We start from the raw sequence: 5,397 nt of genomic DNA, 5'->3' as shown, positions 1-5,397 counted from the left end.
ACCATTTTCCTTCCCACTAACAGTGTAAAAGACTTCCAGTTCCTACACTGCCTCACCAATACTTGGTGTGGTTGGACTTTTCTAATTTGAGCCATTCAATAGGTGTGTAGTGGTATCTCCTGGGGCTTTCATTTTCATTTAGCTAATAATTGATTACAGTGAGGAACTTCATGTGCTTATTTGCATCCGTGCACCTCCTTGGCAGGATCTCTTTTTAAATATTCTTACCCATATTGTTAATTACAAAATTTTTTCTAATTACTGAGTTTTGAGAGTTCTGTACGTGTTAGAGACACAAGTCTTTTCAGGTATATAATTTGTAAATATTTTCTTCCAACCTGTGGCTTTCTTTTATTAATAATGGCTTCCAAAGATGAAACCCAATGTATCACTTTTTTTCTTTTATGGATCTTGTTTTTGGTGTCATCTCTAGGAAACCTTTGCTTAACCCAAAGTCAAAAAGATTTTGTCCAAGTTTTAGAGATTTATGTTTTGATCTACATTTAGTTAATTGTTTATATGGTGTGAAGTAGGGATCAAAGTTCATACTTTTGCATATGGCTATCTAGGCACAATATCCATGTACTACATGCTTCCAGCACCATTTCTCAAGAAGTCTATCCTTTCTCCTCAAAACTGGCTTTGCAGCTCTGTTGAAAAATCAATTGTCCTTATATGTGTGGATATGTTTCTGGGATCTACATTCTATTTGATTGACTTATTATATCTGACTCTTGGTTATAATATATTCTTTCACTGATTTCTTTTCACTTCCTCATGTAAATAGTCTCCCAGTAATATAGCCTTACCATTTTACTGGACATACCTAGGTATACCTGAAATGCATTTGATAAATCGATGGAACTTGCACTCAAACTAGGGTTACTTTCCAAAAACACTTAAAATGTTGAGGTGTAAAAACGATGTATTCTATAGCCTTCCTGCCTCAGCCAAGTGTATGTTAACACATCCCCACAAGGTATGTTGCATGTGTATGGGGCTGTAGAGTCTGGGGAGTATGAGAGTTGTATGTGCTGCCTATCCCAAAAGATCATCATAGGACACAAAGGAAACATTAAGGAAATAGATAGGAATCGTCAAATCCCAAATGTTCAAATATTTCTCGTGCGTTTTTAATATTTACATTGAGATAAATAAGCAAATTATTGTAAAATAAAATACAAACATTTAGAGAATATTTCAAAATGCTCTTTTTGGCCAGATGAACAAGATACTAGGAATAAATAGAGGAATTTTCTGGAACCAGCTTGTCTTTCCTTTTTTTATCACCATTGAATGATGGGGTTGTATTTTACTTAGAGTTGTATAGAGGGAGGATAGTTATGCAACTATTTATATATCTATGGGTTCAAGGAAGTTTAAAGGCTTGATATTTGAATGCTGTGGAATGTAGCCTCCTTTCCCAGAGGGAAATGAACATATACATGTACGTAATGCAGTTTTAAATAAAGCAACACCTGTTTGTAGAGACATCTTCTATTCCAGGCATGTTTAGGTATAGGGAAGGGGAACAAGAGCTATAAAACATAATTCTTGTCTATAAGGAGTTTACAGTGTAGGGGGGTTTAGGGCACTCAGTGACTCAACAAGGATGAGCATGATGCAGGTGGCTACAAGGTCACCTTGGGATAAACTCTGCTTTAGGAAAGACCAGCCTACTCTTACTCTGTTAAACTCTTTAATGCGGTGTCCAATAAACCTGAATATCAAGCTTAAATGCCACTTTAGAAATGTTTCCAGGGGGGCTAACAGCCAACAAGTTAATATGATTCCTACACACTTGACACAACTCACCAGAGGTCGTGAATTCGGTGAGCATATTGACCTCCTTTAAGAAAGATCACCGTTTAAACTTCGAATGCTAAGTTCTAAGAGAATGAAGTAAGTAGTAAGTGACATTCAGGTTCAGAGGTGGAAGAGAAAAGAGGTCTCACCTTGAGTAGAACATTGTGTTGGATTCTCCAAAGTGGCAAACAATAAGGAGAATACTAACCAACTAAGACTCTGAAGAAGCTGAGAATTAAGATGAAAGTCTCAGATGGAGGTCAAAATATCCCCTAGATTTAAGGATACACTTAGGCTGAAAGGGAAACTATTGAAAAAGATGTAGAAAATGTTAAATATTTCACAAAAAATTTATTAGAACTAATAAAACAACTTAGCAAAGTTTGTTTGCAGAATATGAAATCAACATATACGCATCACTTGCATTTCTGCACATTAACAATGAACAATCCGAAAAAGAAATTAGGAGAACAATTCCATTTATAATAGCATCAAAAAGAATAAAATACTTAGGAATAAGCTTAACCAAAGACATGAAAGACTTGTACACTGAAAACTACAGCGTTATTGAAAGAAATTAAGGAAGACATAAATGAATGGAAAGACATCCCATGTTCATGAACTATTGTTAAAAAGTCCATATTACACAAAGTTACCTACAGATTTAATGCTATGCCTATCAAAATCCCCTATTTTTGCAGAAATAAAATAAACTACTCCAAAATTGATATGTAACCACAAAGGACCCTCAATAACCAAAGCAAACTTGAAAACCTCACACTTTCTTTTGAAATGAAGTTTCCTTGTTATTGTGGGTTAAAAATCCAAAGTCCTAAAAGTCCGTAAATTATCCTGCTACATTTACATTTTGGATCATTCTCAGTGACAGGGCTTTCAGTGCGTGAGTGGCATTGAGGGCTCCTTCACTATCTGTCGCTTGGACATCTGTCACTGACATGGTGTGGGTATCTCAGAGCCTTGGCTCTTTTACCAGTTGATCAAGTCCCGCCTGAACCATGCTCAGAAGGGCCCCACGCTTGCTTGGTTTCATGCTCTGCTATTGCTGTCTTGAAATTCTTAATGATTTTATCTTTGAACTGACGTTTTGTAAGTAAAGTTTATGGGACAATAAAATATACGCATGAGCAGAGGAGACATGTGCAATATGTGTGTCTGCCACCATTCCTGCTGCCCCATTCACATCTAGTTTTCACCCTGCTTATGGTGTGCTTTCCATGACATGCTGATTTGGTACCCATTTGGAGTCTTACTGAGTTCCACCAGAATTCTGTGCTACTGGTCCCATCCAAGACTAAGTGAAGGTGTTAACAGCTCCGGGAGGCCATGCTTTCCATTTGAACCTGAACTTACCTCTAACACAGAAAGAAAGCAGTTGTTTTTTAAGAAACAAGAATGTCCAAGGAATCTTATCATGTCTTACCCTTTCTTACTCGTGTTACTTCCCAATATTAGCCAAACACTTCTGCTGAGAAAAATGACATATATGAAAAAGAGAAGAGAGAACAACCCACAGAACCCATTTAGGGCTCACCCTTATCTAGCATGATGTCATCTTATCTCGATTCTATCTGAAAAGAGACTTTACTTGGGCACATTCACAGGTTCCAGGTGAACATGAATTTGGGAAGGACACTATGCACCCCAGTGCAAATACTTTCAATAACATTTTTTCTTTGCAGTTTGAACAAGAGGCACTGTATTTTCATTTTGCACTGGAGCCCACACATTATGTCACTTTTGACTGTTAGAGCCCATGTTGGAAAATGGGTCTTCATGAGACAGCCAATTGAGTCTGTCAGCTGAATTCTAGAATTATCCAGACTTACCCATTTTGTTGCAGCAAGTTGGTTCCAGGCAAACCCATGTGAAAGGGGCATGTCCACAGTGGAGCAGAGAACTTTTGTCTCTCTATCACCAGACTCACTTCCAAGATGAAGGAAAGAAGAGCTTAGCAAAGCATGGCCAGTTATTCTCCACAACTTTGCCAGTCAAGTAGGTCACTTCACCTAGCCAGTGTCCGTGAATATAAGAGCAGGGAGGTTAAAAGTTATACTAATCAAATTCCTTTCACGTGGTGATACTTACATGATACTAGTATGTGATGTGAGGCTAAAAACTTATTAAATACCTGCAAGCCAGATCAGTGTCTCATTTCTCTATATTTCCATGGAAAGCAAGAGACCCATAGCTACTGCAGGTTAGGGTGGGTGGTGTGAGATTGGGGGAAGTGTGGTAAGACACATTTTGGTATCAGGAAAATGTTTACCTATTAAAATATTCAGTTTGTGGTATGACAAATTTTGGTATCAGTAAAATGTTACATATTAAAATATTCAGTTCCAACATTCAATTCAATTTAGGCAAACCCTTAGTTAGGCTTTTCCTGGTTCCAAACCTATGTAACTTATTTTCTCTCCCTAGTTCCAGCCATTTAACTTGGGCTTGCAGGCTCAGCATCATCTCAACCTCTAAAAGAATCTTGCATGTAGGAGGAAGAAACTAAAGAGCTCTATTTCAACACTAAGGAACATCAGGCCCTACCCTGATGTAAACCTTTATTCTGATAGTTAAGGTATTGTCTTGTCCCCTATACCCACTTCCTGCATTTTGAACCCATCAGGTAAACTGAGACATGTCTTGGTGTAACATTCCCAGTTCATCTACCCCTGAGGCTCTCCTTAATTCTTCCCATTGTCACATTGTGATTTATTTAAATACTGGAATCCCTCAAACCTTTGCATGATTCCTGAGGCCCTATCAGATACTGGTAGATTTGGTTAGTGTCAAATAATTAGCTGTCTGATTCTCCATATATCTTTTGCTCCTATATTTTCCATCCCAGCATACTACATACCCATTAAGGCATTGTTTTATCTCATGTTGGACCTACTCCCATCCAGAGGCCTACACTTTGCTAGTTCCCATACTTTCTGGAAACCCTGTTATGACCAGGTCTGGATTTTTTGGTGTTCCCCCTCAAAGCCTGTATCTTTTAGCAAGCTGGAACTATAAGACCAACATAGATTTTCTAGTTTCTGATAGATTTATGTCACAATTTGTACATTGTCATGTCTATAGATATTTGTATCATTGGTACTTTTTGGCCAATACATGCCTATTGGATATTTTTCATAAATTGCAAAAGAATATTATATGACTTAGCACCAAACTGAATGTGCCTAATTGTAAGTTTGTAAACTATGTTGAGCTAACATGTATCTTTTCTTTATCCAAATAGTAATTTACTAATATTGTCCCATTTGTAATTATGTGGAAGTTTTCAGAATTGTAAATAAATGCTTGTGGATTGAAACTTGGTTAGACTATGACCGTCCCAGATACATTAAAGCTAGTGACCTTTTTACTCATTCATTCATTCATTCATTCAATAATTCTGACCTTCCTGACTCCGTTTACCCAGCTCAAATGGTTGTGAAGGTTACTAACGTGTATGTAAGATACTTTCAGAAATTAGAAACTAAAAAGTAAAACTAACAAAAAACATTTCTTATTATAAATAACAATGGAATTTAGTATGCTATTATACCTTCAGACCTACTGTAGGACATG

General features: G+C 37.1%; 1 pseudogene; it reads left to right on the top strand.

Moving 5' to 3' along the window:
• Nucleotides 1-5,397, top strand: part of LOC102991361 (centrosomal protein of 78 kDa-like) — a 223,386-nt pseudogene that overhangs the window by 98,975 nt on the left and 119,014 nt on the right.

The sequence above is a fragment of the Physeter macrocephalus genome, chromosome 12 (assembly GCF_002837175.3).
Source record: "Physeter macrocephalus isolate SW-GA chromosome 12, ASM283717v5, whole genome shotgun sequence".
Lineage (NCBI taxonomy): Eukaryota > Metazoa > Chordata > Mammalia > Artiodactyla > Physeteridae > Physeter > Physeter macrocephalus.
The sequence above is the reverse complement of the archived record's forward strand: the minus strand, read 5'-3'. Positions and strand labels throughout refer to the sequence as shown.